Below are 25,371 nucleotides of genomic sequence, written 5' to 3'. Positions count from 1 at the left end.
TAAGGGACATTTCATTCGTGGAGAATAACTTCTCAGCAAGTTGAATTTCTAAAAAAAATACATGCAAACAGGCAAATTCGTATTCTGCTTGATCTGCTCATCTCTAGCCTTTACTGCCTTTACTATATCTGACCATTTTTGCCACCTTTTTGCACATTTTGCAAACAGTCTCAAAAATTCTATGAAGTGGGAATGCTGGTGTACATAAAATCAGTACAAATCTTAATTATATTTGCACAAAATATGTTGCTAGTTTTTTTGAAAAGTCACAATTGACGAATCAGATAACATCTGGAAACCTTAAACTCCATCCACAGTGATGAACTTAAAAAAAAACAAAACATACAAATGCAGATGCTATTGGAAATGAGAATATGGCACAATAAAAAAAAAACAGGCGCAAAACACTCAAAAGAAGACAAAGAAGGTGCAAAAGCTATGATGAATCGGACCCTCTATGCTAAGTTATTCGGCATATTCACCTGTTATACATCTTGATATATCGAAAGAGCTATGTTATCTCTAGCAAGTTTTTCTTTGGGCGCAGTAAGACGGCTGTATAAATTGGAATGAGATTAGAATGCAGTGCATGGACTGGACGGCGGCTTTCCCGACCCGAGCGTGACAGCTGTATAGAAATGAATGCAGCTGTCAGGCTTGGGTGGGGAGAGCCACCGGCCAGTCCATGCACTACGTTCTCATTTCATACTGTTTTATATCGCCGTCTGTCTGCGCCCTAAAAAGAGAGAATTGTTACATATCATTGCAAATAAAAACAACAAATTGAAGAGCAGAAGAAGGGACACAGAGAAGTAAACAGAACTATATACTGGAGGGGATCGGGCTCTTCTGTTGCAGCATAAATCATGGCCTTGCCTCCTGTGTAGAGCAGCCGTATGTCTGCCCCAATGGCAGAGTAGTGTACAGTGTAGATCGGCCACAACCCCCATTTTCCCGGGACGTTACTTCATCAGGGATATCAACAACTGTGAGCAGAGGAAGTATGAGGACAGACAGGGAGACGTAACACAACATGATCAGTGCGAGGCACACATACCAGACATTGGCAGGTGCTGTCACGTCTTCAGCCTTTTCTGACACTTCTGATCCGGTACTTCAGTATTGCGTGGTCAGAGTTCGGAGGAATGTGGGAGGCGACAGGTGAATGATCACCTGCGCCTGTGTGTATCCAGTGACACGGGGACATGAGGAGGGGGAGGGTTCATGACAAGGGCGGAAGCTGTGTCTACAGCTCTACAGGTGATTCCACTACTATAGGTAGAAAAGGAACAGAACATACAGGAAAAAGGAAAGGTACACACTGTACAAATATTATCAGGGGACCGGACTATGAAAAAATTAGAAACAGCCATTTACGAAAAACCTGCAAGGATGTGAACGAGCAGCACACCGTTTAGGTTGAAGGGACACCAGCAGACTTGTTTGCAGCAAAACTGTTAGGGTAAGTTCACACAGGGCGTTTTTGCTGCGGTTTTTTTTTTTATGCTAATTTTCTGCTGCTTTTTACAGTACCAGCAAAGCCTATGAGATTTCAGAAATCTCATGCACACACATTGGTTTTTTCGTTTGATCAGTATTTTGGGCTTTGCAGCGTTTTTTGGACATAGAGCATGTCACTTCTTTCAGCGTTTTTTTCAGCGTTTTTCACCCATTGACTTGAATTGGTGGTGAAAAAAACGCTGCAAATACGCTAGGTTGGCTTTTCTTGCAGCGTCTGTGCTGCAGAAAAGTCAAGGAGAGACGGATGTGACATCATCCTCTGCTCTGCTACATCTAGACGGCAGGCTGCATGATGCGTTCATGCAGCCTGTCATCCAGCAGCGGACCCCCCATTCACTTGTCACATGCATGACAACGTGGCAAACACCGCTTCTGATCGGCGGCAAAATCCTCCTCACTGGTCAGAGAGCTGCGGCTCCCATGCTGTCAGAAGACCCCGGGGAGCGCTCAGCTGTGACCGGAGGTGTAAACTCACCTCCGATCACTGGTGTCAGCTGATGGGACTACTGATCCCATCATCTGACACCTACAGACACTAATTAAAGTGATAGTAGGAGCGGCGGATGGGAGTATTCATCTGCCGCTCCTGAGGTATAAATAATTTTTTTTAAAACGGCGTGGGTTAGCCCCTAATTTTGATAACCAGCCAGACAAAACTCACAGCTGGGGACTGCAACCCCTGCTGTCAGCTTAAAGGGAACCTGTCACCTGAATTTGGCGGGACCAGTTTTGGGTCATATGGGCGGGGTTTTCGGGTGTTTGATTCACTCTTTCCTTACCCGCTGGCTGCATGCTGGCCGCAATATTGGATTGAAGTTCATTCTCTGTCCTCCGGAGTACACGCCAGTGCAAGGCAATCTTGCCTTGGGCAGGCGTGTACTCCGGAGGACAGAGAATGAACTTCAATCCAATATTGCGGCCAGCATGCAGCCAGCGGGTAAGGAAAGGGTGAATCAAACACCCAAAAACCCCGCCCATATGACCCAAAACTGGTCCCGCCAAATTCAGGTGACAGGTTCCCTTTAAGCAAGGCTAGTTATCAAGAATAGAGGGGTCCTCACGCTTTTTTTTATTATTAAATAATTTAAAAAAACGGCGTGGGGTCCCCCCCCATTTTTAACAATCAGCCTTGCTAAAGCTCACATCTGGGGGCTGGTAAGGGCCCCCAGCCTAAAAATAGCAGCCCACAGCTGCCCAGAAAAGGCACATCTATTAGATGCGCCAATTCTAGCACTGCTTTGCCCGGCTCTTCACACTTGCCCTGTAGCGGTGGCAAGCGGGGTAATAAGGGATTAATGTCAAGGTGACATTAAGCCGGCTTAGTAATGGACAGGCGTAAGACAGCTATCCATTACTAATCCTATAGCAGTTAAAGTGTTAAATAAACACACACATGCAGAAAAAAAACAGAAAAAGTATTTTAATGAAATAAAACATCACACAGTTTTGACCATATTTTTATTGTCCTGCCATTCCAAAGCGAAGCCCTCGATCTTCTGTAATAAAAATAAAATAAAAAAGCAAAAGTATACTCCCTGATCCGTTGTAGTCCGATATAATGAGTGTCCCACACAGTATCTGGAGGAGATAAAGCTTACAACCGGGATCGATGCTAATGCGACCACCACCGGCTGTAGGCGACTGGGGAATGAATGAGACGGAGCGGGCGCAGGCTCAGTAACGAGCGGTGATGTCACCGAGCCTGCGCTCCCTCACAGCCTGACCGGAGGTGACCTCTGCGCCGTGGGAAAATGTCGGGGAAGAGGTTACTGCAGGTAATGTATCTATTCTATTCTATTCTATCAATCTATCCTATCAATCTACGTATTCTATCTATATATTTATTCTATCAATCTATCTATTCATTCTATCTATTCAATCTATTCTATCAAGCTATCTATTCTATCAATCTATCTATCTATTCATTCTATCTATTCTATCAAGCTATTCTATCTATTCATTCTGTCTACAGGAAGTTGTTTTTTTTCTTTGTGTGCACTCAACTTTATTGGCATGCACAAAGAGAAAAAAAAACGCATGAAAAAATGAGGCAAAAACGCATCAAAACCTGCGTTTTTGGCGCAGCTTCCTTCCTGCCAAGATGATCAGGTTTTGCTGTAGAAAAAAAAATGCAGCAAAAACACCCTGTGTGAACTTACCTATATTACCCTTATAGATTTCAAGACAAAATTTCTGCAAATTTACTGCTGACTTTACCCTATGAAATGCAATGTTCCGGACAAAAATTGATATGCTGCTGATCTGAAAATGTCAAATGTTCATTCACATTAATATGCATGTACTGAGCTCATCCTCATTCAGACGTCAGTGTTTTTCATGAATGCAAAAAATTGGTATGTGAGTCATCAGTGTTTTGGATCCAAGTGTCATCAGTGTTTAGTCAGTGTGTCTGTTTTTTCAATCAGTGTTTTGCATGTATGGATAAGTAAATTTACCATCGGTGTGCTGTACGTGTTTTTCACTGACCCATGGACTTGTAGTGGCTCTTTTCATCCATGCTGCCGGTAAAAATGAACATTGAATGAACAATGAATTTTGCTGTTCCCTGAAAAATCTCCACAGGAAAATTGCCCACAGGAAAAATGCCCATACAGAAAATTGCCCACACAGAAAATTGCCCACATGGAAGATTGCCCACACAGAAAATTGCCAATTGCAGCATCACAAAGTTTCAGATCTATGATATTTGAGGTGAAAGGTGAGGATGTTCACATGATATGTGGTCAACTTGTGAATTACAGTTGACCTAGTGCAAAACTGCAAAAATGATGAGTATCTGTATTTTGTAGCAGTCTATTATGCAAATTGTCTCTTCAGAGAGAAAGAGGACTAGAACTCTAGTTCCACCTATTGGAAGTAGCAATCCTAAGAGTCAACGTGGACCCTTTAATGAGCCTTGTAACATGACTTAGGATAATAGCCAAACCAGAATCTCAATATGCAGACACTGTGTTTCGGGGTACTACCTCTCATCAGTGCAAAGCGGAGATCTGGTTTGGCTGATTGAGAGGCGTCTGACCGGGATCCAAGAAGTATTGTTTCTCCTTGCGGAGATCGACATGCTAAGCATGCTGAGATGAGGAGACTTATAGTCAACGTTGACCCTTTAACGAGCCTTGTCATATGACTTAGGATAGCCAGTTGAGATTCTGGTTTGGCTATTACCCTAAGTCATGTGACAAGGCTTGTTAAAGGGTCAACATTGACTTGTAGGATTGCTACCTTCCAATAGGTGGCACTAGAGTTCTAGCTCTCTTCCTCTTTGAAGAGACAATTTGCATAATTAGCATATTACCCAGAGGAGCATTGCGGCTTTAAATCTCCTCATATCGGCATGCTTAGCATGTCGATCTCCGCAGGGAGAAACAATACTTCTTGTAGCAGTCTGTCATGATCAGTAATAGATAGATCTAGTCTGCTCTCATCTCTCACTGATTCTGCCTTACTCCTCCCACCAGCCCAAAACAGTAGCACATGCAGAAACAGCAGCAGTGTGATCCAGAGAAGCCATCACTGCTATCAGGACTCACAAAAGTATCACTGTATTATCTGTGGAGTTACATGGGACTGCAGGTCACATCTAATACATTATCATCTCAGTGGGAGCCCACCAATAGCAGGGTGCTGCTGGCTGAGATAGATGGTCCTGGAAGCCCAGAAGGCACAGGAGAAAATGGTTATGATATGATTTTGCAGTGGTGTAACTGGAGTCCGATGGGCCCCTGTGCAAAATTTGGACCTGTTTCCCCCCCCCCCCACACACACACACACACGTTGGTCAGATGTATGGGCCCCTGTAGCGTTCTAAATTCTATAAAGACTTATGAATTGCCCCCCCCCCCTTTGATTATGTAGTAATGTCCCCCATCCTGGAATATATGCCCATCATCCTGGTATATATGTCCCAATGCTGGTATATATGGTCCCCATCCTGGTATGTATGGTCCACAAGGTCTCCATCCTGGTATATATGCCCCCTTCCTGGTATATATGTCCCCATCCTGGTATGTATGGTCCACATGGTCCCCATCCTGGTTTACATGGTCCCCAATCCTAATGTATGTGTCCCCGTTCTCCCCCTAATGCATAATTAAAAAGAAAATCATTCTACTCACCTTTCCTCTGCTCCCATGTCACCCAGTGTCTTTTGTAGCCACCTCACAGCCAGCAGCTGACATCGGAGTGTACGCCGTTGTCAAGCGCCGCTTCCTGTGGCTGCACCTCCGACATCAGCTCACAGCCACTGCATCGGCAACATGTATTGCTGTGCATTGACTCGACAGGTCTCTGCACCACAATGCATATCATACTGAGGGTATGTGCCCACGTAGATGCAGCCTCTGTGGATTTTTCCGCACCTGTTTTGAGAAATCCGCAGGTAAAAAGCACTACATTTTACCTGCGGATTTACACCGGATTTTATGCAGTTTTTGTGCGGATTCCACCTGCAGTTTTACACCTGCTGATTCCTATTATGGAGCAGGTGTAAACCGCTGTGGAATCCGCACAAAGAATGAGCATGCTGCGGAATAAACAACACTACGTTTCCGTGCAGTTTTTTCCACAGCATGGGCACTGCAGATTTTGTTTTCCATAGGTTTGCATGGTACTGTAAACTCAAGGAAAACAGCTGCGAATCCGCCGCGTCAAAACCGCTGCGGATCCGCAGCAAAATCTGCAACGTGAGTGCAGCGCCCCAGAGACCTGGTCGTTGCAGTATGGCCCCAAGGCGAGTAGCGGTACGTCCGATGGCACTAAAGAGTTCTCCTGACCAGGTATCACCAGAACACATTACACTTCATACTCAGGCCACTAGGGGGAGAAAAAGGCTTTATTTATTGGGCCACTCCTCACACTGGTAAAACTAGGGGCTGGGGAGGAAGTTAGTCAGAAGCTGACTGGGTTGGAACCAGGCAACATCCCGTGGCAGGGGGTGTTGCAGGGAGAAGGCACAGGGGGCTCCCTGTCAGGCGTGGGAACCTGGCAGGTGCCTAGCGACAGAACAGAACGTAACGGAACCGCGCCTGCACACCTTGCGGCGGTATCCTAAGAGAGAGACAAGAGGGGAAGAATATTGTTGAACAGTGTAAACGAGATCAGCACAAAGGAGAGCCAGTAAGAGTCGTGTCGAGAGAGGAAGGCAACATCTTACTGAGGCGCGTAGTCGGTGGCCGGATCACCGTAGGAGTAACTGACTTCAGGCCTTACTTCAAATTCCGCTGGACAGTTGATTATAGGTTGGCTGTCTACCTTCTACACCTACGAAGACATAGGGGGCAACATTGGGAGAGGGGCGTCTCTAGGGTCCCGGAAGACCTCCAAGCCTTCCCGTCAAACGGGTGGCGTCCTAGCCAAAATATACCTGGGGGACGTTAGAAACTAGCAACATCTGGAACCAAAGAACGAGAGAGAGAGAGAAAGCTGTAGAGAATGAACGAACGAGAACAGCAGTTGTGAGGACTATTCCGAATGCTCAGCAGGATAGGACTACAACACACAGGCGCTATTGGTAGGCAACGATTTCCATCTGCGAGGGAAGCTCTGGATGTGCCCATCGGACCGGCCGGTCTCTGATAGCTCGGTTGAACGTGCTCTGGACTGAGTGTATTGAAGCCTTCAGTAAAAGGTAAAGAGACTGCAACCTTGTGTCCTCGTTATTGCCTGCACTGCACACTATCACCACTCACCAAACCGGGAAGCCCTGGGGACATACTTCACCTGTGGGAAGGTATACCATCCAGCTGCCATTCCATCACCCCAGCGGACCCCACAGCAGCGTCGGTCACCCTGACCAAACACCACAGGTGGCGTCACGAACTCCTGACAGACAATACCATCACCTTCTTTGGACGCCCCTTTGCAGGGTCGCGGACCGGGCTTAGCCGCCGTGACAGTCTCAGCACCGAACCAGAGAGGCCTGGTACCGAAACGCGTGGCACTGTGTCTGGGGGCGATCCATGTGCACATACCCGTAAGGAGAATAGCTAATTTGCAGTAAAATGGCTAATTTGCAGGTATGCAATGATTGTTTACTAAACCGGAGTTATTGTTATTAGACCTCCTTAATAAACTGTTCTTAATAAACTTTTGGGTAATTTTCTCTGTGTGCAATTTCCCCCCGAAATTCTTCTGTGCTGCAGAGCATCTCACCTATAATTCTATACTATTCTCCTGCCCTGCAGAGCATCTCACCTATACCTGTGTACTATCCCCGCAGAGCATTTAACCTATAATTCTATACTATTCTCTGTCCTGCAGAGCATCTCACCTATAATTCTATATTATTCTCTGTCCTGCAGAGCATCTCATCTATACCTGTATACTATCCCCCTGTCCTGCAGGGCATCTCACCTGTAATTCTATATTATTATTCTGCCCTGCAGAGCATCTCACGTATACCTGCATACTATCCCCCTGTCCTGCAGTGCATTTAACCTATAGATCTATGCTATTCTGTGTCCTGCAGAGCATTTCACCTATAATTCTATATTATTCTCCTGCCCTGCAGAGCATCTCACCTATACCTGCATACTATCCCCCTGTCCTGTCCTGCTGCGCATTTAACCTATAGATCTATGCTATTCTGTGTAATGCAGAGTATCTCATCTATAACTCTCTACTGTTTTTCTGTGGATATTCATGTCTGTGAGCAATTTTCTGTGGGCATTTTCACATATTATGTGAACATCCTCACCTTGCACCTCAAATATCATAGATCTGAAACTTTGTGATGCTGCAATTTGCAATTTTTCATGTGGACAATTTTCCACGTGGGCAATTTTTCTGTGAAAACACGTACATGTAAACGAGCCTGTGGACACATTTTTGGATTTTTTTGTACAAAGAGCTATAAAAAAAATTCTCGTCCGGATATTCAAGTAATTTTGTGTCTTTTTCCATGATACATGTCGCTTCATTTTTATATTACAATCATATTCTCTTTCTTTTTTTATTGGGCGATATCGGTGGAGAAATAAGGGAAATAAGTGTCTATTTTTTCCATTATTTTATTTTTATGACCACCATGGACCACTATAATTACATTTAAAAATGTGTCCCCCAAATAGCTTTACATATTGAATAAGTTTGCTTTTTTCAAGGGGAGTGAGTAATAGCAATTTGTATTGACGGTGACATTTTTTATTGTTTTGATTTATTTTTTTTAATGCTATATATTTTTTACCTGTTATTTTTTATTTATTTCTTTTTCATTCATTTTTACACATTGCGCCCCCAATAATGTCATTAAAGACCTCAAAAACATAAAGGGAACACTAAAATACCACATCCTAGATATCACTGAATGAAATATTTCAGTTGCAAATCTTAATTCATTACATAGTAGAATGTGTTGAGAACAATAAAACATAAAAACGATCAATGTAAAAAATTAATATCCCATGGAGGTCTGGATTTGGAATAATACTCAAAATCAAAGTGGAAAATCAAATTACAGGCTGGTCCAACTTCAGTGGAAATGCCTCAAGACAAGGAAATGATGTTCTGTTGTGTGTGTGGCCTCCATGTGCCTGTATGACCTCCCTACAAGGCCTGGACATGCTCCTGATGAGGCGGCAGATGGTCTCCTGAGGGATCTTCTCCCAGACCTGGACTAAAGCATCTGCCAACTCTTGGACAGTCTGTGGTCTAACGTGATGTTGGTGGATGGTGCGAAACATGATGTCCCAGATTTGTTCAATCGGATTCAGTTCTGGGGAACGAGCGGGCCAGTCCATAGCTTCAATGCCTTCATCTTGCAGGAACTGCTGACACACTCCAGTCATATGAGGTCTGGCATTGTCCTGCATTAGGAGGAACCCAGGGCCAACCGCACAAGCATATGGTCTCACAAGGGGTCTGAGGACCTCATCTCGGTAACTAATGGCAGTCAGGCTACCTCTGGTGAGCACATGGAGGGCTGTGCGGCCCTCCAAAGAAATGCCACCCCACACTGACCCAATTCCAAAAAGTCATGCTGATGGATGTTGCAGGCAGCAGATCGCTCTCCACGGTGTCTCCAGACTCTGTCACATCTGTCACATGTGCTCAGTTTGAACCTGCTTTCATCTGTGAAGAGCACAGGGTGCCAGTGGCAAATTTGCCAAGCTTGGTGTTCTGTGGCAAATGCCAAGCGTCCTGCACGGTGTTGGGCTATGAGCACAACCCCCATCTGTGGACGTCGGGCACTCAGACCATCCTCATGGAGTTGGTTTCTAACCATTTGTGCCGACACATGCACATTTGTGGCCTGCTGGAGGTCATTTTGCAGGGCTCTGGCAGTACTCCTCCTGTCCCTGCTTACACAAAGGCTTAGGTAGCGGTCCTGCTACTGGGTTGTTGCCCTCCTACGGCCCCCTCCACATCTCCTGGTGTACTGGCCTGTCTCCTGGTAGCCCCTCCAGCCTCTGGACACTGCGCTGACAGACACAGCAAACCTTCTTGCCACAGCTCGCATTGATGTGCTATCCTGGATGAGCTGCACTACCTGAGCCACTTGTGTGGGTTACAGAGTCCGTCTCATGCTACCACAAGTGTGAAAGCACAACCAACATTCAAAAGTGACCAAAACATCAGCCAGAAAGAATTGGTACTGAGATGTGGTCTGTGGTCCCCACCTGCAGAACCACTCCTTTATTGAGGGTGTCTTGATAATTGCCAATAATTTCCATCTGTTGTCTATTCCATTTGCACAACAGCATGTGAAATTGATTGTCAAACAGTGTTGCTTCTTAAGTGGACAGTTTGATCTCACAGAAGTTTGATTTACTTGGAGTTATATTCTGTTCTTTAAGGGCTCCCTTTATTTTTTGAGCAGTGTATTATTTCCCTTGTAGCTTGGGCTGGTATATTAGCATATATGACAGAGCTGTCTAGGTCTCCTATGGCCCAGCAGCTCCTGCGCTCTACACAGCGATCATATGACCACTATGTATAGAAGAGGAAGCGTGGTCTCTGACAGCCAGATTCCCACTTCAGCGCATGTAGCTGTGCTTCTATGCGGTGATGTTTAAGTACATCACTGCAAAGTAGTCATGGAACTGCTTGGACTATTAATGTGTATGAGTAATCAATAAGTAAATGTGGCACCCCAGGAGTCCGGTTGCCACAGTGGCATTGCCTTCCTCAGGGGGGTGATGCCATGCCTGGAAGCAAGAAGGGATCCCCTCAGCAGGTAATACAGTCAGCATGCAACACCTTTCCTGACTCCAGACCAGAAGGGAGAGCTCTAACCCAGTTTTCAGGGGAACTTTCCTATAAGTTCTGGTCTGGAGGTGGAGTTAGTTAGTGTGTGTGAGGGAGCAGACAGGGAAGGAAGAGGAGGGAAGAAGTGAGGAGAGCCTGGGAGTGGAGCTGCGACATAGGTCACCCCAGGACTGAGCACCGAAGATAGGACACCAGAGTCCATGGTTGTGTGGGAACTGCAGGTCCGGCAGGAGATTGCAGGTCTCCTGGCCCAATTGGACACCTGGAGGCACAGCAGCATACGAGAGCTCGGAGTCACCACGTGGGAGTGATACCTGGTACAGGCTCAAGCTGCCTGCCATGCGGGTAGTGTTTCACTTAGTGGACAGACTGAGAGAAGGACTTGAGGAGAACTAAAAGCACCAAGCACCCAGAGAATAGCGCAGCAGGGAGGCCTCCAACCCCACCTGGCTAGGAGGATCCAGAATTGCTTCCAGGCTTCCAGGCTGCCCTGATCTCCATCACCAGTTGTGACTTGTGCCCCGGACTGCACGTGCAACCTGGGATTAAAGGTAAAGAAAACTGCAACCCTTGAGGCCTCTAGTTATTCCTGCACCACAATATTCACAAGTCCCAATGTGTTACAAAACTGTAATGGTAGCCCTTGGGCCCTGGTCTACCTGTGGTAAGTTAAAACATTACATCTACTACATAATTTCCTCCATCCTGTGGCATCAACAGGGGATTGGGACATATGTACAACACCTCTGTTCTGATCTCCTGGTGACACAAGAGGAGCAGTGAAACATGTTGGGGAGTAGTGCAGTATATTTTAATTTCAAGAAGGATGTCCAGATATTTGAGATTAGAGCAAATACAGAGCTTTCTGGAAAAAATCTTACTGATTCATACAGATGAATGTAAGATTAAAATCTTCCTACCAGTGGTAAAGTATAAAATCTTTTGCAGCATAAAAACAAAGGCATTGGTCATGGCACCCAATCTATAGCTATAAAATAAGCAGAGGCTCAGTTTTCCTTAGTACCAATGTGCTGTGTGTAAATGGCGACTAGAACCTCAGAAATGTACTTTAAAGTTCTGTTTGAAGTTGTTTTATACTTTTAGAAAAATATCATTCCTGTAATGCAGTCATCCACTTCTTATCATTCACATTTTAATACTATATCAAAGGTCTCATTTTTTTAGGCTGACATATTTTTCTCTGTGCAGTTCCTTGAAGCAGTTCATAAGGTGGATAAAGGAAAACCTAACCGTCACAATATAGTACCAGAAATTGCTGCCAGTGTTTTTCTGTGCACCTTTCGATCACTTTACAGTGAAACCAATGATGTCACCTTCAGTGAAAGAAAATACTGAAAGAGACTTACCCAGCTCTGCCGATACTATATGTGAGGTGAAAGGGGGAATTCCATCATCTCTAGTTAAAGGTTAACCTCTTAGCACTGCAGGCGGTACTCTTGACATTCATCACTCATCTTTCACAGAGCTTGGTCTGCTTCTTCAGACATCTCATCAACGAGATCTGAAAACATCTATGAACCTAGTGCACTGTCTGCAGCCATTGAATAAGTATCTCTTCAATGCCCTTGTTATTGGGGATAGGAAGTATGAGAGCTACTGCTTACAATCACTTGAATGACAGCATGGAGCTGCCAAATTGATCTCTCAAGTTGCAACATGATTTAATTTGTGGATGATCATTAGAGCATTGCATGGCCTATAAGTCTCCTTGCACTGGCTTGCCACTCTTCACAAGGGGAAACATTTTACCTTGTTGGATGATCATGGTAACATGAGGCAATTTTACCTTGCGATCATAACTAGAAAACCTATTGGTTCTGAAACTCTCAAATGTTAACTCAAAATAATATAAAATGAATAAAAATTAGTGGACAAGTAGATGACAACTATGTTTTCATTATAAGGTCATGTATTTGTGCAGATGAAATGAAATTTATAATCATGTACTAAATGATAAACTGAAGAAAAGGACAGCGCCACACCGGATAGTGAAAAGCAGCTCACATATTTATTCTGCCTCCTGCGGCAACGTTTCGGTCCGAAGACATTTGTCAAGCCCAGTAAACAGCATTTCCACCACCATTATATATCCATAAGCCCACCCCTTTAATTAACCATCCACCAATAGGGATACATTAGAAAAATAGGAAAAAACATACATAACACAGTTTACGTATACACATATAAAAAACAATTGTACATGAGTAGTAATCACTGCACCTCCCCCTCTAACATAGATCAACTAACCTCGATCCCTCTTTTGCATACATCTTATCACCAAAACACAGAGATAAAACCCCAGTACATAGAATGTAAACAAACCGTGTCCCACCTATCGGAGCAATGCTTTGGCAGTTACCATAGTACCCAGATACTCCCATAGGCGTGTTCATGAAGGGTATAATCCAATCATATCGCCGGGTTATAAATCATGTGACCGCATCGTCCCCATGTGATATGTATCACACCGCGCAGGTCCAGCAAACATCTCCCCAGTCCGTGTAATAAACCCAACTGCGCATGTCGCCGGCAAGATTCCGCTCATAAGAGGCAAAGTCTCACATATTAGTGCGCATGTCCATAGGGCTCATAGATCCAGAGATATCCTTGCGCACACATAACTTTTCGTTCAATGTCCTCAGTGGGAAAACATGTCGATAGTGCGCATGTCCGGAGCTCCTCCTCAGTACTCCGGCGTTCAGCGCAGATACATAGCAAAACCATGATGCGCATGTCTGGAATCACAGATCGTACCCCCATATAACAGAGCGATGCTATGCATGTCCAGAAAGACTTCTTCAATCTTCCATATATATGGTAATGGCACATATAGCTCCAATAACCACACCTTTAAGTATATCCTTATACTGTGCTGAAACCTATAATGGAATGTAATATACCTAAAGGGGAAAACACATCCCTCCCAATTGTTTAATGATATATACATCATAGCATGCTAATGAAAAATCACATTTACATATTACATTATAATACCCTAGAATATTAATCATTTGACTCTAAATATAAACAAAAAAGAAGAAACACAACAGCATAAAGGACATAACATAAACAAGTAGGGCCATATCATCTCAACTCAGCCGTCCACGCCGCCACGTCCCCCATGTCGTCATGACACAAGGGGCACAACAACATAGACTGCCAGTCACAGAAAAATATATATCTCCAAACACAGTATATCACCTTGAAGGCTAAATAAGGACATATAATCATAATACAATTATGGAATAACCCTCACCAAATAGGTAAGGGATATAGTGTACCAGACATCATAGCATATTATCCATATAATAGAACCCTTTATTTTCTTTCATAAATTGATGTTCATATAAATGATGGTATCAATAATCCCTGGGACATCAATCGGCCTTAAATGAACGGCCACATGATTAACCCCTTTAACACTGATACCCAACAGATATCCCACAACCAAAAAAGGGACAAAAGATTGATCGGAGTGTGCTTCAAACTACCCAAATAATCTGTACAATAAAAAACAAGGCAAACAAAGAATATATAATGCAGTTAAAAACATTATACCGATGAGATACCGCAATAAACACAAAACCTCAGAGGAAACAACTCTGTTGGTATTCTATATTCAATCCTTTGGGGAAAAGAGTGTCCAATTCAAATATCCATTTTAGTTCTTTCCTCTTCAGGAGAGTAACGCGATCTCCACCTCGTCTTGGCATGGGTACATCGTCTATTACCCTATACCTTAATTGATTGACCGAATGGCCCATTTCATGAAAATGTCTCGGTACCGTGAGCTCAATTAATTTCGTTCTAATAGTGCTTTTGTGTTTACTAATCCTTTCTTTAACCTCCCTCGTGGTCTCCCCCACATAGAAGAGACCACATGGGCAGCTAAGGACGTAAACAACAAAGCTGCTTTTGCATGTATAACGTTTCCTTATTTCGTACCTCTTTCCAGTGTATGGATGATAGAAGGATTCACATTTTACTAACTTTTTCATTCATATTTGAATAACATCTATCCTGGGTTGGGTTTTACCATGGACTGCTCTCAGATGAGGATGCAGTTCCTTGATACTTGTGTTTACAGGATGGATGGGTTCTTGCATACGGATCTGTTCATTAAGCATACGGACAGAAATAATCTACTACATTTTTCCAGTGAACACCCACGTCGGATGGTGGAGTCTCTGCCATGGAGCCAATTGTTGAGAGTCAGAAGAATTGTTTCCTGTGATTCTCTCATTGATGATAGATTTACTGAGATGTGTCAGAAATTTTTATCAAGGGGTTATTCCAAGGTCGATCTTGACAAGTTTAAAATGAAGGCCTTGACAAAAAAACGTGATGAACTTTTAATACCTAAAGTGTCTGCTGAATCAAGCAAAAGAGTACCGTTTGTTACAGTGTATAATGGTTTGAGTAATTGTATTATGGTTATATGTCCTTATTTAGCCTTAAAGGTGATATACTGTGTTTCTGTGACTGGCAGTCTATGTTGTTGTGCCCCTTGTGTCATGACGACATGGGGGACGTGGCGGCGTGGACGGCTGAGTTGAGATGATATGGCCCTACTTGTTTATGTTATGTCCTTTATGCTGTTGTGTTTCTTCTTTTTTGTTTATGTTTAGAGTCAAATGATTAATATTCTAGGGTATTATAATGTAATATGTAAATGTGATTTTTCATTTGCATACTATGATGTATATATCATTAAACAATTGGGAGGGATGTGTTTTCCCCTTTAGGTATATTACATTCCATTATAGGTTTCAGCACAGTATAAGGATATACTTAAAGGTGTGGTTATTGGAGCTATATGTGCCATTACCATATATATGGAAGATTGAAGAAGTCTTTCTGGACATGCATAGCATCGCTCTGTTATATGGGGGTACGATCTGTGATTCCAGACATGCGCATCATGGTTTTGCTATGTATCGGCGCTGAACGCAGGAGTACTGAGGAGGAGCTCCGGACATGCGCACTATCGACATGTTTTCCCACTGAGGACATTGAACGAAAAGATATGTGTGCGCAAGGATATCTCTGGATCTATGAGCCCTATGGACATGCGCACTAATATGTGGGACTGTGCCTCTTATGAGCGGAATCTTGCCGGCGACATGCGCAGTTGGGTTTATTACACGGACTGGGGAGATGTTTGCTGGACCTGCGCGGTGTGATACATATCACATGGGGACGATGCGGTCACATGACCTGTAACCCGGCGATATGATTGGATTATACCCTTCATGAATACGCCTGTGGGAGTATTTGGGTACTATGGTAACTGCCAAAGCATTGCTCCGATAGGTGGGACACGGTTTGTTTACATTCTATGTACTGGGGTTTTATCTCTGTGTTTTGGTGATAAGATGTATGCAAAAGAGGGATCGAGGTTAGTTGATCTATGTTAGAGTGGGAAGTGCAGTGATTACTACTCATGTACAATTGTTTTTTATATGTGTATATGTAAACTGTGTTATGTATGTTTTTTCTTTTTTTCTATTGTATCCCTATTGGTGGATGGTTAATTAAAGGGGTGGGCTTATGGGTATATAATGGTGGTTGAAATGCTGTGTACTGGGCTTGACAAAGGTCTTCGGACCGAAACGTTGCCGCAGGAGGCAGAATAAATATGTGAGCTGCTTTTCGCTATCCGGTGTGGCGCTGTCCTTTTCTTCAGTTTGGATTTGGATGTTCTGTCTAAGATGGACCCCCTGGTGAGGACGTGCGCCCCAATGTCCATAGAGACTATATAATTACAGGGTACGGGCTTTGCTGTTCTCTTTTTGAAACTTGTACTAAATGATAAAACACTGGGTAAAGCGGTCACTGAAAGACTTTGGCATGTAGGTGTATGGTAAACGCAACTTTAGTGACCAGTGCCAGGCAGCTGCTGCCAAGGCTAATAAAATAATGTCATGCATGAAAAGAGGCATAAATACTCATGACAAGAACATAATTTTGCCTCTATACAAGTTATATGTGTGGCCACACTTTGAATACCATGTACAATTTTGGGCTCCAGTGTATAAGAAAGTCATAGCTAAATTAGAGCTGATGCAGAAATGCAAAAACAAACATCAAACATTCTTTACCGTAAGAGCAGTGAGACTATGGAACTCTCTGCCACATGATGTTTATTTGCTCGAATACTTCAAACAGGGCATGGATACCTTCCTTGAAAAACATAATATTGCAAGTTATGGGCACTAGATTCTGTGATGGGATGTTGATCCAGGGAACTAATCTGAATGTCATATGTGAAGTCAGGAAGTAATTTTTACTCTAACATGGGGAAATTAACATCTGCCTTATGAGGATTTTGCTTTCTTCTGGATAAAGATATTAGGTGTTAGGCTCACCAGGTGAGGTGGATCCGCTAAGCCCAAGGTTCAGGTGGCACATGGGCCACAAATGTTGCTGCAGTAAGCAGGTGAGGTACACAGGAGACAAATAGTAGAAATACTGGAGAACTGGAAGTCGCAGGCTGCCAGGAGACATCCTGGAGACTTTAAACAGGTTGTAGAGATACTGAAAGCCACAAGAAGACAGTACTCAGGAACCCTCAAGTCTTAATACACAGGTGTGTGTCTTGATGAGACTTAGTTAGGCCTAGATTGATGATCACATGAGAGCATGCCAGGCTACTTGCAAAGCATGATGTGTAGCACAAAAAAATGTAACAGACCAGGGTGAAGGAAGCAGAGCCCGGACTCGGGACAGGTGTATAACATTAGGATATAGGTTGAACTCAATGGACTAATGTCTGCCTTCAACATTTAAAACTATGAAAGTATTTGCATTTATAAGCCATAAAAAGTTGCAGGAAGAAGATGAATCAATTTAGCTTTACTGGTGAAGAGCAATACAGGACACACATAGTGCTACTACACATCCGGCAAGTGCATACAGTACAGTTGTGATGAATATTATTGGCACCTCTAAATATTTAAGAGCACCATGCTAAAATAAAGTGTTTAGTGGAACTACTTGGTTATATACAGTGGCATGTAAAAGTGTGGGCACCCCTGGTCAAAATTACTGTTATTGTGAACAGTTAAGCTAGTTGAAGACTGAATGATCTCTAAGAGGCCTAATGTTAAAAATGGCACATTGTCTTCGTATTTTAGGCAAAAAAAATATATTTATATTGTTTTTTCATTTTAAAAATTACAGAAAGGGCCAATGCAAAAGTTTGGGCATCCTTGGAGATTTATGTGTGCAGATAACTTTTTCCATGGTTTCAGACGTTAATTAGCCTGTTAGGGTTATGACTTGTTCACTATCATTATTAGGAAAGGCCATTTGATGCAATTTTCCCAGCTTTTAAAAAACCAAGCCTCATCTAACTAAATGTCAAAAAACAGCAGCCAAGGGGCTCTTCTAAGCAGCTGCCTAGCACTCTGAATATGGTGGAGGCCCACAGCAGGAGAAAGCTATAAGGAAATAGCAAAGCGTTTTTAAGTTGCCCTTTCGTTTAATCAAAATGTAATTAAGAAATGGCAGTGAACAGTAACAGTAGAGGTCAAGATAAGGTCTGGAAGACCAAGCAAAATTTCAGTGGGAACTGCTCGTAGGATTGCTAGAGAGGCAATGAGCACCCCGCTTGACTGCAAAAGACTTTTAGGCTGGGGTCACCCTTGCGAGTGCAATGCGAGAAGCTCGTGTGAGTCTCTCGCCTCAATACCCGGCACTGTCCCCGGCATTCGGGACCGGAGTGTGTGGCTGCATAGAAATACATGCAGCCACACACTCTGGTTCCGAGTGCCGGCGGCAGTGTCGGGACTTGATGCGTGAGTTTCTTGCATTGAACTCGCAAGTGTGACCCCGGTCTTAGAAGGATTTAGCATACTCTGAAGTTGTGGTAGTTGTACTGCTCAGAGACACCTGTGAAAATATGGCTTTCATGGATGAGTCATTAGAATTAAACCTCTCCTGCATCCTGTTAGAGCTAGTGGAAATATAAGTAAATATAGATGATGTTATTGGTGCGTTCGCAGCCCGGGGTCCACCGTGCAGGAGGAACCTGCTGCTAGTAAATGGCACTATATGGCGGTATACGCGAACTCTGTTATCTCACAGAGTCGCTGATATAGAAATGGACTGTGTCCTGTTAAGCTCACAGGAGCACACAGATAACTGCTGAGCAGATAGCAGTCAGTGGTCACGCAGTCAGGAAAGCCACAACCAATTCCTCACCGGAGGAGCCGCTATTCTAGTGGCTTATTTCAGCCGGGCCCTGAATACATGCAACCAAACTCCTGACCAGAGGTGTCGGTATTCTAATGGCTTTTACAGCCGACCCTGACCACAGGCATACATGACTACACTGGCGCAAAGCACATAACAAGGACTAATACTAGCGCTTGGCCGTGCGGTAATGCAAACCTTTTATAGCTGCAGCAACTACAGGACCTTCCCAGCAGGACCAATAGGAGGCTGCCACAGAACTTGATCAACTTCAGGACCTTCCTAGAGGACCAATGGGAATTGCTGCAGTACCTGAGCATGTGACCCTTGATCTCCAATGAGAGATCCTACCCTGGGCATGCTCAGAAGGGGAAAAGCAGGACTTGGTCCCAAAGACGTTTGCTCGCCGCTGACCAGTACTGGCTACAATGGCAGAAGCAGGAAAGGCAGCAGTAACCCTTTGCACAGTGTCAGACTGAACGAGACTCTGGGACCAACGCCTCCGCTGAGCAGGCTCCACTGCAGCAGGAGAAGAATGGGAGACCACAGCGGAGATGGCTCGAGATTCCCACTGTGCAGAGGCGGGAACTTGACCCCTAACAAAGACACATCTGCATTTTTTTCTTAATATCTGACATGAAATCACTGCAACATTTCTTGATTGTTGCCTCGTAACCTGCATTCTCCAAAAGTGACAGGATGACATGCTGTTTAGTGATGCACAAAGCTTGGAGCAGCCACAGCCAAAAGAACATGATGGTTAGGAATGGCAAATTTGTAATAAGGAGGAAGGTGAAGATGAGACACAGTTGCTTCTAAGTATTGTTGTTTTTCAGTCATGTTTTTCAGTTATGAAATCAGGAGGACCAAGGTGTGGGGGTGAACGATAAGGTGGTGGATGATGAAGTCATCAACGCAACCTGAGAAGCTGGCATGTACCAAAACAGACTGGAAAAGGTTGTTGGGTGACCAGAGGGAGAAGGTGGGCAACTATTCTACAGAGCACCTATAGTCCTGAATTATCTGTCACAGAGTTAGGTGTTCTCCAGTCTGGGACTTTTTTAAAGAGAGTTTTGAGACAAAAATGGCCATTTGCAACCTGTACCATGCAAAGATCAGCAGGGGCCTGAATACTAAGAAAATATTCACCACCAGCATGATTAGGTACACGTCATGTAAGCACCCGACTCAATGGGCAGAACACCTGGGTACACGATTGGTGCCATCGGGTGACTCTTCCCCTGTGCTAGGTGTTTCACAACCCCCTGTCCAAAACACTGGTGCAGATGTCTCCTACCCTGTACCTATCTTTGCACATTCTGACTTAGCATCATCAGGGACTTCCGAATCTTTGTCCCAGCCCAGTGTTCTGCTGTCCCTACCCCAGGCTTTGAAACAACAAAGAACGTTCCCAGCCACCTACCCGCAGGCCCAAATGCTAAATGGGCACATTTCCAAGCTGCTTGCTGTGGAAATGTTGCCAGTCAGACTGGCTGACATGGAAGACTTCCACCAAGTCATGGTGGCACCCGTCCCTCAGTACTGGTTTCCCAGCCGCCACTTTTTCTCCCAGTGTGGCGTCCCTGCCATGCACCAGCACATGTCCAGGAACATTACCCATGCCCTTATCAATGCACTTACTGGCATTGTCCACTTAATGACCGATATGTGGACAAGCGCTTGTGGCCAGGGACACTACATTTCCCTGACAGCACACTGGGTGAACATTGTGAAGGCTGGGGCTGAATCACACTCTGGTGCGGTGCATGTGTTTCTGACACCAAGACTTGCTGGTCCTACTTCTATCAGGGTTTCATCCACCTCTTACAGCAGTTCCTGCATCCTCTCCTGCTCCTCCTCAACTTACATCTCCGATGTGGTTTCTCAGAGCACGTCGTCCACAGCAGCTGGAAGCTCTGCAGCACTGCCTCAACAAAGCGGCAACAGGCTCTGCTGCAGCTAATTTGTCTAGGAGACAAACCGCACAGCATGGCAGCTGTTATGATCTGGTGGTTTAGGAGCAACATGGGACGAGCTCTGAAGGAAGTGGTACCTGTACTGACAGCAGTCCCTAAGCTCTACACAACACCAGAAGTAGCCGTGGGATGCTCCTAACACTCCCTAGGCACCGAGTCACAGCCTGAGAACTAACAACCCCTAAAGACAGAAACAGGAAAACTATCTTGCCTCAGAGAAAATCCCCAAAGGATAGATAGCCCCCCACAAGTAATGACTGTGAATGGAGAGGGAAAAGACATACACAGAATGAAACCAGGATGAGCACAGGAGGCCAGTCTAGCTAGATAGATAGGACAGGATGGAATACTGTGCGGTCAGTATAAAACACTACAAAAAATCCACACAGAGTTTACAAAAATCTCCACACCTGACTAAAGGTGTGGAGGGTAAATCTGCTTCCCAGAGCTTCCAGCATCACACAATTAATTCATACTGACAAGCTGGACAAACATAGAAAGCACAGAACGGATAAGTCCACAACCTGTGGACAGAAAAGAGCAAGCAAGGACTTAGCTTTGCTGAACTGGTCAGGATAACAGGGAAATCCAAAGAGATGTGAATCCAACCAGGAACTATTGACAAGTGGCACAAGCTGAAGGAAAGAGCCAGGCTAAATAGCCGAGCAGAATAGACAATCAGTGGAAGCAGCTGCTGACAGCTAAATCCAAGGAGCAGCCATACCACTTAAAACCACCGGAGGGAGCCCAAGAGCAGAATTCACAACAGGCAGCATTACTTAAAGGAAATACAGACAAGATAGATCTTTGTTTTTTTTGCCCCTGAACCTCCAACCACACATGGTTGTGTGTGATAATGGGTGTAACCTGGTGGCGGCTGTGTAGCTTGGCAAGCTCACACATGTACCATGCTTGGCACATGTGCCTAACTTGGTAGTTCAGCGGTTTCTTAAAACATACAAAGATTTGCCACAGCTTCTGGTCAAGGAAAGCCGCGTCAGTGCCCATTTCCACAAGTCAGCTACAGCTGCCACTGCTCTGGCAGTGTTGCAGTAGCACATGCAAGTGCTAGCTCACCGACTGCTGTGCGACGTCACCATGTTCTGGAACTCCATACTGCACATGCTGGCAAGGCTTTGTGAGCAGAAGAGGGCAGTGGTTGAGTATCAGCTCTGACACACCTGTCGGTATTCTTGTCAGCCTCCGCACGCAGATAACAACTGAAGAATGGGCATGGATGTCTGACATTTGTTTGTACTCCAAGACTTTGAGGACTCCACAAAAATACTGTGCCTACTTAAACAGTCACTGCTCACAATTAACCATGAAGCTTTGCATGCGGACCATGTTGGGATGGAGGAAGATCTAGCAGAGAGATTGTAGCCAGTCCAGCCTCATCTCATCTCATCAGCATGGATTCGGTAACAATGAGGAGGTGGACACTGAGGAGGAGGAAGAGGAGGAATAGGAGCTGGTGGCTAGCGCAATAGAGGATAGTAGCTACACGACCTTTGTCCCATCTCTACTATGTGGATGGGATGAGGATGAGAATGAGGAGGGAGAGTCGATGGAGAGTTGTTATCATGGTGGAGACATGGAAGTGTTGGCTGCCTAGAGTTTGGCACTTATGGTCCACTTTACATACTGCTGCCTTTCCCATGACCCTTGCGTTACAATTGATTAATTCCGAATGCCCATAGATTTAAGGGTGGCCTAAAAACACATTTCTTTAGATTGGCATATTGCACCACCTCACTTATCTAACTATACCCATGCGGCCCATACAACGTTTTCTTCAAAATCATGGCCCCATATATTATGGCTGTATTGTTCAATTTAAGCACCTTTTACTGTTTACCTTTTGTGTCTCCCATATTTCCTCATAGGTTGTAAGCTTGTGAGCAGGGCCCTCACTCCTTTTGATATCTGTGTTATGCGTATTCTGTAATGTCTATACTGTCTGTAAAAGTCCCCCCTAAAATTGTAAAGTGCTGCGGAATAGAATGACGCTGTAAAAGTAAAAATTATTATTATCGACTACACTTTCAAAATATTCTCATTCAAAATATTGTTTCAATGACTCGTCCATAAAGTTTAACATGGTTATTCTTGCATTATGTGTTGTGAATTCCACTCTTGGGCTCCCTCTTGTGGTTTCAAGTGGTATGGCTGCTCCTTGGAGTTAGCTGTCATCAGCTGCCTCCACTTATCATCTCTTCTGCTCGGCTATTTAGGCCTGGCTGTTCCTTCAGCCAGTGCCACTTGTACAGTTAGGGCCAGAAATATTTGGACAGTGACACAATTTTCGCGAGTTGGGCTCTGCATGCCACCACATTGGATTTGAAATGAAACCTCTACAACAGAATTCAAGTGAGATTGTAATGTTTAATTTGGAGGGTTGAACAAAAATATCTGATAGAAAATGTAGGAATTGTACACATTTCTTTACAAACACTCCACATTTTAGGAGGTCAAAAGTAATTGGACAAATAAACATAACCCAAACAAAATATTTTTATTTTCAATATTTTGTTGCAAATCCTTTGGAGGCAATCACTGCCTTAAGTCTGGAACCCATGGACATCACCAAACGCTGGGTTTCCTCCTTCTTAATGCTTTGCCAGGCCTTTACAGCCGCAGCCTTCAGGTCTTGCTTGTTTGTGGGTCTTTCCGTCTTAAGTCTGGATTTGAGCAAGTGAAATGCATGCTCAATTGGGTTTAGATCTGGAGATTGACTTGGCCATTGCAGAATGTGCCACTTTTTGGCACTCATGAACTCCTGGGTAGCTTTGGCTGTATGCTTGGGGTCATTGTCCATCTGTACTATGAAGCGCCGTCCAATCAACTTTGCAGCATTTGGCTGAATCTGGGCTGAAAGTATATCCCGGTACACTTCAGAATTCATCCGGCTACTCTTGTCTGCTCTTATGTCATCATCAATAAACACAAGTGACCCAGTGCCATTGAAAGCCATGCATGCCCATGCCATCACGTTGCCTCCACCATGTTTTACAGAGGATGTGGTGTGCCTTGGATCATGTTCCGTTCCCTTTCTTCTCCAAACTTTTTTCTTCCCATCATTCTGGTACAGGTTGATCTTTGTCTCATCTGTCCATAGAATACTTTTCCAGAACTGAGCTGGCTTCTTGAGGTGTTTTTCTGCAAATTTAACTCTGGCCTGTCTATTTTTGGTATTGATGAATGGTTTGCATCTAGATGTGAACCCTTTGTATTTACTGTCATGGAGTCTTCTCTTTACTGTTGACTTAGAGACAGATACACCTACTTCACTGAGAGTGTTCTGGACTTCAGTTGATGTTGTGAACGGGTTCTTCTTCACCAAATTAAGTATGCGGCGATCATCCACCACTGTTGTCATCCGTGGACGCCCAGGCCTTTTTGAGTTCCCAAGCTCACCAGTCAATTCCTTTTTTCTCAGAATGTACCCAACTGTTGATTTTGCTACTCCAAGCATGTCTGCTATCTCTCTGATGGATTTTTTCTTTTTTTCAGCCTCAGGATGTTCTGCTTCACCTCAATTGAGAGTTCCTTTGACCGCATGTTGTCTGCTCACAGCAACAGCTTCCAAATGCAAAACCACACACCTGGAATCCACCCCTGACCTCTTAACTAGGGTTGAGCGAAACGGGTCGTTCATTTTCAAAAGTCGCCGACTTTTGGCAAAGTCGGGTTTCATGAAACCCGATCCGACCCCTGTGCGGGGTCGGCCATGCGGTACGCGACTTTCGCGCCAAAGTCGCGTTTCAATGACGCAAAAAGCGCCATTTCTCAGCCAATGAAGGTAAACGCAGAGTGTGGGCAGCGTGATGACATAGGTCCTGGTCCCCACCATCTTAGAGAAGGGCATTGCAGTGATTGGCTTGCTGTCTGCGGCGTCACAGGGGCTATAAAGGGGCGTTCCCGCCGACCGCCATGTTACTGCTGCTGATCTGAGCTTAGGGAGAGGTTGCTGCCGCTTCGTCAGAAGCAGGGATAGCGTTAGGCAGGGTCCATTAACCACCAAACCGCTTGTGCTGTAGCGATTTCCACTGCCCAACACCACCTTCGGTGTGCAGGGACAGTGGAAGCTACATTTTTTTTTTTTCCCCTCAGCGCTGTAGCTCATTGGGCTGCCCTAGAAGGCTCCCTGATAGCTGCATTGCTGTGTGTACGCCGCTGTGCAAACCAACTGCTTTTTTCAAAGCACAAATCCTCTTGTTCCTTCCTTTCTGCACAGCTATCTTTTTTGTTTTTCCACACTTTTTATTTAATTTGTGCATCAGTCCACTCCTTATTGCTGCCTGCCATACCTGGCTGAGATTACTGCAGGGAGATAGTAATTGAAGGACAGTTTCTTTTTTTTTTTTTTTTTGTGGGAGATTAAGATTGACATTTCTGCTAGAGTGCCATCCCTGTGTGTGCCATCTCTCAC

At 44.5% G+C, this 25,371-nt stretch overlaps 1 protein-coding gene across 1 annotated transcript in view; it reads right to left on the bottom strand.

Moving 5' to 3' along the window:
- The window catches only part of MAP3K13 (mitogen-activated protein kinase kinase kinase 13), a 170,854-nt gene extending 169,721 nt beyond the window's left edge, over positions 1-1,133 (bottom strand). Inside the window, exon 1 of the mRNA XM_069733548.1 lies at positions 1,058-1,133. The gene's annotated coding sequence lies outside the window, so the exon portion shown is untranslated. The remainder of the gene's footprint in view (positions 1-1,057) is intronic.
- Positions 1,134-25,371: the final 24,238 nt, after the last annotated feature.

Source organism: Ranitomeya imitator, chromosome 7, assembly GCF_032444005.1.
Source record: "Ranitomeya imitator isolate aRanImi1 chromosome 7, aRanImi1.pri, whole genome shotgun sequence".
Lineage (NCBI taxonomy): Eukaryota > Metazoa > Chordata > Amphibia > Anura > Dendrobatidae > Ranitomeya > Ranitomeya imitator.
Note: the sequence above shows the minus strand (reverse complement) of the source record. Positions and strands in the feature narration are given on the sequence as shown.